General features: G+C 44.4%; 1 protein-coding gene across 1 annotated transcript in view; it reads left to right on the forward strand.

Moving 5' to 3' along the window:
- Window positions 1-1,026: 1,026 nt before the first annotated feature.
- Window positions 1,027-13,298, forward strand: part of LOC121282515 (plasma membrane calcium-transporting ATPase 1-like) — a 270,618-nt gene continuing 258,346 nt past the window's right edge. The window contains exon 1 of the mRNA XM_041196229.1: window positions 1,027-1,132. The gene's annotated coding sequence lies outside the window, so the exon portion shown is untranslated. The remainder of the gene's footprint in view (window positions 1,133-13,298) is intronic.

Below are 13,298 nucleotides of genomic sequence, written 5' to 3' on the forward strand. Positions count from 1 at the left end.
AAAGTGTACCCCCCCCCCCCCCCCCCCCCCCCCCAAACCAACCAACCCCGCATGGTTGGGGATTAGCTGAGCCACTCCCCTCCTCGGCGAAAGAGGGCGCGAAATGCACCGGGAGATAAAGTTGTCTTGCTCTGCCCAATAAAGGGAAGGTGTTTGGGGGGTGGGGGGAGGGAGGGAGGGGGGGTGGAATTAGTGAGGGAGGTCCAGCCAGCAGGTTAGGTTGCGCGCGCTGGTTCGCGCGCGGTGTCCAAGTTGCGGAGCCGCCGCCGCCACCACCACCACCACCAGCACCACCAGCACCAGCACCACCACCGCCGCCGCTGCTGCTTCTTCTTCATCATCAGGTTGGAGGAAGAAGCAGAAGGAGGAAGAGGAGGAGGAGAGAGTGAGAGAGAGAGAAAAAAAAAAAGGTTTTTTGAAACACTCGGTTGGATATTGACGCCCCGGCTCAGTCCCGTCCGGCTTCTCCCTTTTCATTAATTTGTCCTTTTTTTTTTTTCCGTCATCAACATCAACAAAGAGGGAAACGCAAAAAAAAAATTATCTGCGAAGAAGGAGCCACAAAATCCTCCAGAGAAAAATCACCGCAAATACTTGTCTTCAGCTTCCTCGGACCCTGGGACTTATGTGTTGTGTAGATTTATGTTTATATATAATTTCCCTCCTCTTCACACAGCCTGGAGGCTCTGCCTAAACATCTCCTCCTGAAATTCACAAATTCTTCAGAAACTACCCAAGTGTTGGTGGATTTTTATATTTTTTTTACCCCCCCCTCCTCCTCCTCCTCCTCCCCTCCCCCCCCTCCCCCCTCCCCCCTCCTCCTCCTCCTCTTGGAAGCGGTGGTGGTGGTTTTGGAGGGGGGGGTGGGTGTGTGGTGGTTAAGAAAAATAGAAAGTCTTTTTTTTTTCTCCCCTCTCCCTCCCCCCTCTCTCTCCCCCCCCCCCCCCCCCCCCCCCCACACTCCTCCTCCTCCTCCTCCTCCTCCTTCTTCTTCTTCTTCTTCTTCTGCTTTTGAATTCCAAAGATGCGCCTGTGAAGATGAAAATCTTTCCATCTCTCTGAAGCTGGAAGTTGGCTTAGCAAAAAAAAAACAAAAAAAAAAAAGGGGGGGGAAGCAATCTGGAGGATTCTGGTAAGTGTGAAGGTGTACAGCAGAGTTGCTGCATTGAGACGTGTAGCGCAGAAATGATCGTTTTTACTGACTGAGAGGGGAGAGGGTGGGAATTGTAAGTTTGATTTTCTTTTTTTTACCCAACCCCCCCCCCCCCCCCCCTCACTCCTAAAGGATCCTATTGCAGTTGGTAAACCCGCCAACCTCACCCCTTCCTCACTCATCCCCCCCCTTCCTCACTCATCCCCCCTTCCTCACTCATCCCCCCTTCCTCACTCATCCCCCCCTTCCACACTCATCCCCCCCTTCCTCGCTCGATCCCCCCTTCCTCGCTCGATCCCCCCTTCCTCGCTCGATCCCCCCTTCCTCGCTCGATCCCCCCTTCCTCGCTCGATCCCCCCTTCCTCGCTCGATCCCCCCTTCCTCGCTCGATCCCCCCTTCCTCGCTCGATCCCCCCTTCCTCGCTCGATCCCCCCTTCCTCGCTCGATCCCCCCCTTCCTCGCACGATCCCCCCTTCCTCGCACGATCCCCCCTTCCTCGCACGATCCCCCCTTCCTCGCACGATCCCCCCTTCCTCGCACGATCCCCCCTTCCTCGCACGATCCCCCCTTCCTCGCACGATCCCCCCTTCCTCGCACGATCCCCCCTTCCTCGCTCGATCCCCCCTTCCTCGCTCGATCCCCCCCTTTCTCGCTCGATCCCCCCCTTCCTCGCACGATCCCCCCTTCCTCGCACGATCCCCCCTTCCTCGCACGATCCCCCCTTCCTCGCTCGATCCCCCCGCTTCGTCGCTCGATCCCCCCGCTTCGTCGCTCGATCCCCCCGCTTCGTCGCTCTTCGCCCCGCTTCGTCGCTCTTCGCCCCGCTTCGTCGCTCTTCGCCCCGCTTCGTCGCTCTTCGCCCCGCTTCGTCGCTCTTCGCCCCGCTTCGTCGCTCTTCGCCCCGCTTCGTCGCTCTTCGCCCCGCTTCGTCGCTCTTCGCCCCGCTTCGTCGCTCTTCGCCCCGCTTCGTCGCTCTTCGCCCCGCTTCGTCGCTCTTCGCCCCGCTTCGTCGCTCTTCGCCCCGCTTCGTCACTTTTCCCCCCCTTCGTCACTCTTCCCCCCCCCACTTTCTCCCTCATCATCCCCTCATCGCCCCCCCCTCCCTCATCGCCCCCCCTTCTCACTCTTTCTCCCCCCACCCCGCCCCCACCATTGCAATGTGAGGCATTAATTTTGGGATGTGGAAGCTCCTGTTGGGTTGTCCTTCCTGACCTTTCGTTTTAATGAGAATAATTTCAGCTTTGACATTCATTGCTGCTAAATTTTCCAGAAAGGATAAAGCCCGGTTTGGTTAACCGTTCACAAGTCCTTGGGGGCGGAAAAATGGTTCTGAGTTGACTCTTGACATTTTTTTTTAATGAGGAGAGCCCTTGAAGGATGACTGTCTCCGTGTTTTTTTTTATTATTATTATATTGCACTTAATTATCTTGTTGTTTGTGATCTAGATCCCCTGCAGACATTGCAGCAATTTGGGAATTTCTAAAGATCACGAAAAACATGAGATGTGTCTTTGGGTTGGGGGTGGGGTTGGAGGAAGTGGGTGGTGGAGGGGGGGGTGGGGGGGTTTGCCTTTGATTATTTTCTAGCTACTGTACAAAGCACAGTGTAACGGTTTGCAGTCTGCAGCTAGCCTGAGATATTTATGTGCTTTTTTTTACTAAAATACATTTTAAAGGAAATGTTTAGACGTCAATCATGTATCTGCTGTGCAGACAGTCGGGCTTCCTTGCGTAGATTTATTGGGCAGGTATATGGAACGACGCTAGGTTGTGTTTGGATTGGAAGACTACATGTAATTCGTAGTTGCAGTACAAGGATGCAATTTAGTTGATGTGAGCTTGCTTCCCCGGTGCTCAGCCATTTGTGGGAGTTTGCCGTCTAATGTGAAAAGGGAAAGAAATCACACCGCCAGAATTTTGTAGCTTTAAAATGAATTAATAGTTCCCCCCCCCCCCCCCCCCAACCACTGTGCAGGAAGAGGGCGGTAGAGGAAATAATTGGGATTAATAAACTGGCAGATGGTTTATGCGTTTCTCATCTACTATCCACAGATAAGAACCACTGTTAAAACAGTGGATCTAACTTTAAAATTATCGATGCGTTTTCTGAATTTATATAAGTGCACGTTCCGCAGTGCCCTCAGCCCTGTGAATTATTCTGCCCTCTTTAATGTTTAAAATCGAGAGGGCAGTAGGATGTCGACAATCTCAATCCCAGTTATTTAGAGGTTTCCTTCGTTTCCCAATGTCATTTGAGCATTTTGTTTAATATGTGAAGTGTAAATTCCTCACCTTGTTTTATTACTACCTTAAAAATCGGGTTGCAATGAGCAGCATTTATCACGTCAGGTTAAGGATTGGAAGGATCTTCTTAAATGAACGTATTTCTAAATTTTGTCTGATTTGTGCTTTGCTGTCGATCTGCAGCTCTTGAGTCGCTGCAAATTCTTTGCTGTTTCCCAAATTACCAGGAAAAAAGTGCTGTAGGAACAGGAAGACATTTGGTTATAATGAGAATGCACTGATCATTGCTATAAATGTGACTATTGTGGGGTCAGTAACACCTCTGTACATGGTGTGCCTGAAGTAAAGTCGCTTGTGTGAATTGACTAATATTTAATATATGGAAGCTAATTGTTTCAGAAAACTTTCTTACCCTATAAATGTACAACAAATACAAAAAGTGCATTGGAGATATTTCAAAATGCCACAAATGGTAATATTGATTTTGTATCGCTAATCCAGTAAAGGAGGATAAATCCCATCTGTGTAGGAGATAACATGATTGTGCAAAACCGGTGTACCAAAGAACTCTTGACAGAGATTGTGCATGTAATTAATTGATTCCTACCAAAATAGGAAATACTTAAGTATTTAGATGTTAGTCGGACAATAGTCTGACCTAGCTGTTGTAAAATATATATTTTTTATAAAACATCACCTGTGACTGGTGTTTTCTGAACTGCATTTAAGCTTCATGCAATGACACAGGACTTGCCAAGTTGCCATGTTTTAGATATTGCTTTAGAAGGGAGGTTAATATAATGTTGGTTTACAGTATTAAATTGTTACAGTTCGATGTCTACTTTCAAGTATCTTAAGTGTGTCTTGAAATCTTACTGTTTGTTTTTTAGTTCCAACTGACTTCATTAATCACATAATTATTTTATTTATTTCTGCAGTCCCTTTCCTGAATTGAATTGCTCATTATTTTTAAACTGAAGCCTGAATGCTCCATGCTTCTTAATTGGCTGATTTTAAATAGTGGAAAATTGACTTCTGGCATTATCGGAAATGGGCTATGTAAATTTGAACGTTGACCCTTAAGGGCTTTACTGGCCATAGGGAACTGCTGTGGAAAACACTGCCAAAATTAAGGTTGTATAGGAAATTTAGTTTTGTTTCAGTGGAATAAAGTAATTCTAACATCCCTCATTTATGACAGCCAGAAATAAAATCCCTGCAACCAGAACTGAATTAATATAATCACTTTGTACATGCTTCTAGAAAGAAAAAATACACTGTTCAGTGATTACATCAAACCCATAAACAGTGCCTGATTGAAAAAACTATGCAATAAAGATTTGTTTTTGTTGGTCTTCACCTCCCCTCTTCCTTACCCACCCCCACTCCAACACATGCTACTGTGGCATTCCGCCATTGACTTGACAAAGATGGACAGGCGACCTGCTCTAAGCAACTTAACAAATATAGTTCTGTAAATGCTGCTGTAACATGGCCTGCAACGGAACCATCCTTTGAAAATCATTTCCCCCATCATCTGGGAATTACCTCTAGTTGAGATTAAGAATGTGGCATGTGGGCTGTTACGTCTGGTGGTTTTGAGTTCTGACAATTTGTGATGCAGTGCATTCGTACTGGAGTAGTACTTCGTTCTGTTATTGAAAAATATATTTGTGTAGATTGTTTATAATGATCTTTGACAGGTTATCTGAGCTACCTCATACCTCTCTAATGAGTAGGCTTTTTATCCCATTAGTGGGGCTGATGCACTCAGCATAGATTTGGCCTAAAATAGAATTATTTACAGCACTGTCTTGAAACTGGGATGAGCCCTTTAGATCTACGACTAGACATAATGACAAAAGGTAGCCACTTTTTTCACTGCAATGTATTCAATTGTACAATGGCATGAGATTTTTAGTTCTGTACAAAGGTATTTAATTTAAAGTAAGTTCTTCGATATGGAATTGGAGACTAAAACTTTGCCCTAATTTGAATCATTTCATGAGGCCTGTTCAATTTTCTTTTGGTGGTATTCTGAGTTTTCCTTATCGACTTGATTCTATGCTTCTGTTTTGGTTTTTTTTAGCTGATGATTAAAGGCCAGAGAGGAAAGTGGAGAGTATGCTGAGGTGCAGAATTAAAAAAAAAACTGGCGCTCTCCCTGTCACAGAGAGATGCATCTTGTGTTGATCATGGGATAAGCCTTGATTGAATCTATCTTGACATTTGGAGTGGTTCTCTGCTCCTAGCTAAAAAGGGGAAGAATAAAAGCAGTAGGCATCTAACAGCTTCAGAAGCAGGAGAGTGGCAATTGTTTGTTTGAATTAGAGAATTTGTTACAAATAGCTTTTGTTTTGGATTATTTGTTTCTTAACGTGGATTTTATTGGAAATTGCAACTTGTAATGTAATATTTATTTCAGTGTAGAATGTGCCTTTTATTTAGTGTGAAGTCTCAGGCAAGATCAACATATAATATATGGTATGACTGTTTCTCCTTAACCCCAGCCTCCTGACCATCCTAGCCACTCCAAAGCAGAACTTGTTTTAATAATTCAGGCAATTTAACAGAAGTACATGAGTGATTTAGGAGGACTTGTTTTAAAGTTATGCGTGGCATTGCCTTGTACTGTTTGCAGAAGTACCAGTTTATATTGGTATTTTGTATTTCAATCTCTAAGAGCATAGAATAAACATGTTTAATGATGAAAAACACCTTTTTCTGATGTTTGCGCATTCTTTGTCACATCTTTAGAAATTGTGATCCTAGAGCAGAGCCCTAAGATTTGGTTAGGGCCCAATACTTTTTTTTAAAGTAGACAAGTTTGAGATTCAAGACACCTGCTCAGAGAATAAAGTAACAAGATTCTATGGGTTATGAACAACTAAAATAAACTCTGCTATACAAGGTCAGAAAGATAAAACCATTTACAATATCTGTCTTATACTTTAACATTCAGGGCTAATACGAGGTGCATGTGCATTAACAGGCAACCTGTGGCTGAACACATCATACTGCACATTAAATGACAGGTCCAACCAAGACAGATTCCATGGATTTTTCAGCAACCCACCCAGACGTCAGTAAACACAATCTCTCTGGCAAGGGATTACAGTCTTCACCTTTGAAGATCTCACCTTGGAATTCTGTCCACAGGTCGCTGCAACTCGGATGGTCTCAATGATGGCCCACCTTGCATGGTTTCAGTCTTATCTCCTGAGATTCTGTTCCCCTGGATTACAGAGTATGCAATCAAGCACCAACTCTCAAGCTGCGCCGAGCAGAACACTACTGTTCCAAAGGGAAAGCTTTGACCCAACGGCCCACAGCACGGAGTCACCAGCTTTCTGCTGCCTCCTTGAATCTTTAGGGCTTTTTCTGAGCTCTCTTTACTTAAAGTCTGCTAACTGCAGCCCTTTTCCTACTTGGAGCCTTTTTTCTCTGCTCCTTTCCTTAACCTGGATCTCTCCTGTCCCCTCTCCTGGTCATGTGACCCAGTTTTTTTCCTACTGTTTTCCCTTATGTACAGGCACATTAAGCCCAAAGAATGTAAAAATGCAGAACTGCGCATGTGCAGCCCGCTCCTGGTCACATGAGTGAAATCTCAGAGGTCTGTTGGGATTTGGAGTTCTTGCTGCGAAGGTAGGTTGACTTTCACAACAAAATGCATAGTTTGCTCCTCAGCAATGTGGTTTCTCCTGCAAGGAAGGATTACATTAATTATTTTTGGTGTTTCATCTCCTGTCTTACAATATTTAAATTGAGTATTGCTGAAAAAAAGAGACATATTAAAGGTTTTTGTTTTGCACTCATCAGGACACCCGCCAAAATACCTGTTTATATTGTGTGTGAAGAGAATGCTGATTGGTTGGTCAGTGGACTCTGATTGATAGAGGCATTGCCATGGAGAACGCACCAGTGATGGTGACTGACAGTTAACTGCCAATCACTGGAGCCTCCCAGGCCCAGCTCTTTGTTGGATTCTATGAGAAACTTCAATGTGCCTTCGATGGAATTACAGCTAACTTCCTACCACTTGCATATTTCCAATATGTGGATGATATGTTCATTATATTTAAATCCACAGTTGCATGTAATAATTTCCTTATATCTCTTAATGGGCTCCATCCTCCATTGCACTGAAATGGAGCAGTCAAATGAACTCCTCTTCCTTGACTTAATAGTTGAGAAATCTGCCAGGGGGGTCTCTACTATAGTCTACCGCAGGCCTACCTTCACTGGTCAATATATGCATTGGGATTATTACAGTTTCACACGGTATTGGTCTTAATGGCGACCTTGTAAATAGGGCCCAATCCAGTAGCTCACCTTGCAAGGTTGGTGCCATCCTGCGGGATAATGGCTACCCTGATCAGATCATTTTGCACTGTATATCACGCAGACTCGTCAACGGGGAGAAGGCTGTCACTTTTGGCCCTGAAAAGTGCCCAGTCTACCTCAGATTAACCTGAAAGGGCAAGGTATCTCAAAAATTTGAGCAACATGTGAAGCTAGCTGTTTCATGCTGCTACTACGCACTATCAACCGTGAGTCGTATTCACAACGAAGAGAATGCTGCCGTCAAGCCATAAAGATGTTCTGCCTATTATACAAATGAGTAATGTGGTATATGAATTTCAGCGCCAGTGCGATGCTAGGTATGTAGGCCGTACGACCCAAAGACTGGCGGATTGTATCAAACAGCATGATCCAGCCGTTGTTTGCAATACAGACCATACCCAACCAGCCCATGTTTGCAAAACTCAAAACACAGTGTACAGCATTAGATGTGATTCCGTGAATGGGCAACATTTGTTAAGTAATCCTCAGTGTGCTAAGATTTGCCCTGACAACCAATTTAAGATAGTCAGTTGGGCTCGCTGTGTGGTACATTTATGTGTACAGGAAGCTACATGTATTAATACACAGAGCCCTGTTCTTTCCAGACAGAAGGAACATGTAGACACAGTGCACCTGTTTCAGCTAAACAAAATAAGTGACAACCATTCGTTGATTCATTCCTCAGGACAATGCCTTGACCAATCGGGGTCAAGCTGCCTGGTTTAAATTTCTAACAATGGTTGGTAGTTAACTGTCAGTCGCCATCACAGGTGCGTTCTCCATGGCAACGCATAAACCAGTCAGAGTCCACTTGCCAACCAACCGACACTCTCTTCACATACTGTATAAATTGTTGTTTTCTTCTTTATTGGTATTCTTGCGAGTATCCTGATATGTACAAGGTGAAAACCTTTGACATGTCTCTTTTTTCAGCAATACTACCAAACAACTACATTTAAATTGCTTTGTAGTGCTCTATTTGGTTTTTCATGGAGCTTTTCAGTTGCAATAATGTTCATGTATGTGGATCAGTTTTGTATTGGTACATTTGTTCATAGGTACTTTGCCTCTCAGCTCATTGGTTAATATCATGTGCTTAATATTCTGTTGTTTGTCACTAGGGAGTGCTAAAAGTGGGGCAAATGACTATGTGGAAACCTTGCAAAAATAGTAAAGCCTAACCCAAAGTTAACTTATTTCACAGCCAGTTTCAAACCTCCTTTAATAAAAGTTGTATACATGATTGGGGGTGGGGTGGAAAGAAAGTTCTCGCTGTCCTTCAGCTCTCTCCACAAGATTGGCAGTTCTCCAGCTGAAGGGGTGGACAGTTGACCTGCTGCCAATAACATCATCTTCTGTTATTAGAGGCGTGAGAGTGATCCACTCTTATGCCTCAAGTTTCTTCCCTTTTGACCTTTTACTCATTTAACAAAAAAAGCCTGGCATGGATAGGATTGGGCAAAGAGCGAACCAACTTGCATTTACATAGCACCTTTCATGCCCTCTGGATATTCCAAAATGCATTGTAGCCAAAGAAGTATTTCTAAATATATTGTCATGTGGAAAACATGGTAGCCAATTTGCTCACAGGAAGCTCCCACAAGAAACAATGAAATAAATGCCCAGCTCAATTGTTTTAAAGGATTAGATGTTAGCCTGAATACTTGGAGAATTCCCAGTACTACTTTAAATAATGCTATGGGAACTTTTGCATCCACTTGAATGGACAAATGTGGCCCTTGGCTTAACATCTTATCAAAAGATGGCACCTTGGGCAATGTGGCACACCCTCAATATTCTGAAATGCCAGATAAGATTAATTGCTCAAGTCTTGAGTGGGGCTGAAACCTACAACCTTCTGTCTGAGAGGTGGAAGTGCTATCACTGAGTGAAGGGAAGAGGAGCAGCTACCTGATTGCAGTGTTGATATGATTTGACTGACGTGAGGTGGAGGTTACTTGACCTGTATCCTGTTTTCCAGTTCTTTAACCAGGGCTGCATTAAGGAACCCTGCTATCACTATCACTGTTTTAAAAAATGACTAAGCTGCGATATATCCAGGGAAGAATAACTCGTGATTCCTCTTACTGACTGATTCAGTAATTATCTTCCTCTTTGAAGAAGTGAAATGCTGCACAAATTCTTTATTTGAAGCTTCCTTTTATTCTGCTGTGATGTGCATGCAGCCAACTCATTGTCTTTCATTTCTACCTCAGATATTGAGGCAAGGATCCACTAATGTGCTTTTAAAATCAGCACTTGAGAGACATAGCCTGCCTCATGAGAAATGCACTTGCTGTGTCACAATACTACTAACTCAACACTTGGAGAATAGAAATACGATTCCATAATTGGTAAATAATAGGGGGAAATTAAACCAACACCGCTGCATCTGTTCCTCATCTTGAATGCTTTTCACTGTTCAGTTGTAATATTTACTAAGGGTGAAAACAGTATATTTAACAGCTAAGATAGCATGGTTCCTTTTTAAGCAAACAGAATTCCTGATTTAATTATCAATGATGCACCATTCCTAGCTGGAATGGTTTATTTCCCCAGACTCCAGATTTTGGCTTTCAAAATAACACATCTTAATATTGTTTAAATCTCTGTTCTTCGACTAACGGTAAGAGGGTAAAAGAAGTGTGCCTTGCCCTAGGCAAGGGTAACTTCTGTGTACATTGACAAAAGAAAAATTGGACATCCTTGATTGGTGCCCCATCTCAAGAGTGGACTTGATTTTGTACATAAAATTATTTAGTGAATGTGATAGTGAAGGCAATCATTGAAGGTATGATGCACTTGCAAAACATTCTACATAATGACTTTGCCATTTAGTGAAATTGTGTTTTTTATGAAGCAATTATAATTCCAGTGGATTTTTTTTTGATCTTCACAGGCTGACATTGGCTCTGCTGTGATTTTGGAATTAGTGTAGTAATGTGCATCTAACTCTTAATGATGATCTTTTATTTCCAGTGCAGTCTCTGATATTAAGATGATGCCAGCTGGTGTTGCAGTTGTCCAGATTGCATAAGGTTACAGCAGATAACATCATCAAAGCTGTAGGCAATAAATGTGTTCTTGCAAGTAGAGTGCTTGAATCAGTGACGGCATTTAGAAATGAAGTTTTGATCTTTTAACATTGCTTTTTAAAAGTAGGGGAGTCTTTTAACAATTGTGCAGGACGTTGATGAAATGGCACCTAGAATCCTGCATCCAGTTTGGCCTCCTTAATTAAGGACGGATGTACTGCATTGGAGGCAGTTCAGAGAAGATTCACTAGGTTGATTCCTAGGTTGAAGGGGGTTGTCTTATGAGGGAACATTGAGCAGGCAGGGCCTATATTCATTCAAGTTTAGAAGATTGAGAGGTGATCTTATTGAAACATATAGGGTTCTGAGGGACCTTGACAGGGTACGTGCTGAGAGAATGGGCAGAATTTTCCATGCACGCTGGTGTCGGGTGTGCTTGGTGGTGTGTGCGGACAATATGGCGAGAAGGCCAAAAGTTGGTTTCACGATCATCGGCTCAGCCAGTCGATGGCATGTCACGTTTCCCACTGTCGGGAACTTCATTGTAATACATCTGCATGTCATTATAAGGCTAGCCCATGCTGGATCCTCCACCCACATCTGTGTGATTATACGCCAACGTGTTTTACAACTGCATATAAGCGACGTGCACCTGATGAGCTGCACTTCGCTCAGGATTTCGAGGTTTGTTTGCCTACCTTGCTTCGGGCAGCATTTGCAATCATCAGCGCCAGGCTTCACAGACAGCACTACAACACTTTTAGGGAGCTCACAGACAGGTCTCTACCTATCAATCCAGCCATAAGGCAAGGGTAGATTTGTACGGCTAGGGTTTGCTTGGGGAAGGGGCAGAAGTGGCCTCGGGCAAGGGAAGAGGAAGAGGGCTGTACTGCGGTATCCCAGAATACAAGAGCAGGGAGGTTATGCTGGAACTGTATAAAATGCTGGTTAGGCCACAACTGGAGTACTGCATGCAGTTCTGGTCACCATGTAGGAAGGATGTGATTGCACTGGAGAGGGTGCAGAGGAGATTTACCAGGGTGCTGCTTGGGCTGGAGGGTCTGAGCTATGAGGAAAGATTGAATCGGCTAGGGTTGTTTTCCTTGGAACAATGAAGGTTGAGAGGGGCCCTGATTGAGGTGTGTAAGATTATGAGGGATGTATGGATAAGGTGGAGAGGAAGACACTTTTACCATTAGTAGAGGGGTCAATAACCAGGGGACCTGGATTTAAGGTAAGAGGTAGATGGCTAAGAGGGAAGTTGAGGAAAATTTTCTTCACCCAGAGGATGGTGGGAGTCTGGAACTCATTGCCTGAAAGGGTGGTTGAGTCAGAAACACTCAACATTTAAGAAGTATTTAGAAATTCACATGTGTTCCAATAGCCTCCAGGGCTATGGGCCTAGTGCTGGAAAATGGGATTAGTGTAGTCAGATCTTTGTTTACCAGTGCAGACATGATGGGCCGAATGGCTTCCTTCTGTGCTGTAAACATCTGAGTCTATATATGGGGGCATAAGTTGATCTGTGCAAGTGGCCTCAAGATGGTGAGGGCTGAGCGGAGGCAGTCTCAAGCAGATGAGCCAGATGGAGATAAGAGAGTGGTGGAGTCCCTTGAGCTGGCAGTGATTGAGATCCCAGTAAATGTGTAATGGGCTTGAATATGAGTGTTTAGAATTATGAGATGGTTGCCTTACCCTGGTGGCACAGATGAGATCATCCATCCTTTATCTGCTTGGATGGCCAGCCTCTCCTGTGCAGCATTGGCACTGATCACCACTGCCATCGCCTACCAAGCTGGAGTGGTAATGTTGCCCCAACTGCGGCCAGAGCGGGGATAAAGGATATCACAGTGGGCCTCCAGCATCCAAAAGGCTCTCGAGGGGTTCATCATTAAACCTGGGGGCCGCAGTCTTATTGTCTTTTGGGGCTATGACTTATTTGCAGTAGCCCTGGGCTGGAAGCACTGAGAGGTATGCTTGTATCTGTACTTTAAGTGTGGTGCCCGGCATGATGAAGCAGTGAGGTAACGGCATGGTGGGTGAATCAGAGCCCGTCCGCCATCAAAATGGCATGTTTCCTGAGAATGCATAATTAATACAGCAGGTTTAGGATGATACGGCTTGAAAAGCTGCCATTGTGGCTAGCGAGTAGAATGTCGTTTTACCCATCAGCTACTGCACTTTGTGCAAATCTGGGACGATTCCGCCCAAATTTTCCCCTTTTGGGTGCGGAGGAGGGAGGAATCTAGAACTAGAGGACACAGTTTCAGAACAATGGGTCTCCCATTTAAGATGGGAGATGAGGAGGAATTTCTTCTCTGAGGGTCAGTAATCTTTGGAATTCTGTACTGCAGAGGCTGGGTCATTGAATATATTCAGAGCTGAATAAATGTTTGATCTACAAGGGGACTGAAGGTTATGGGAATGGCAGGCAGCAAAGTGGAGTTGAGGCCACAATCAGATCAACCATAATCTTAATAAATGGCAGAACAGGTCCAAGGAACCAAATATCCTACTCTTG

Source organism: Carcharodon carcharias, chromosome 9, assembly GCF_017639515.1.
Source record: "Carcharodon carcharias isolate sCarCar2 chromosome 9, sCarCar2.pri, whole genome shotgun sequence".
Taxonomy (NCBI): Eukaryota; Metazoa; Chordata; class Chondrichthyes; order Lamniformes; family Lamnidae; genus Carcharodon; species Carcharodon carcharias.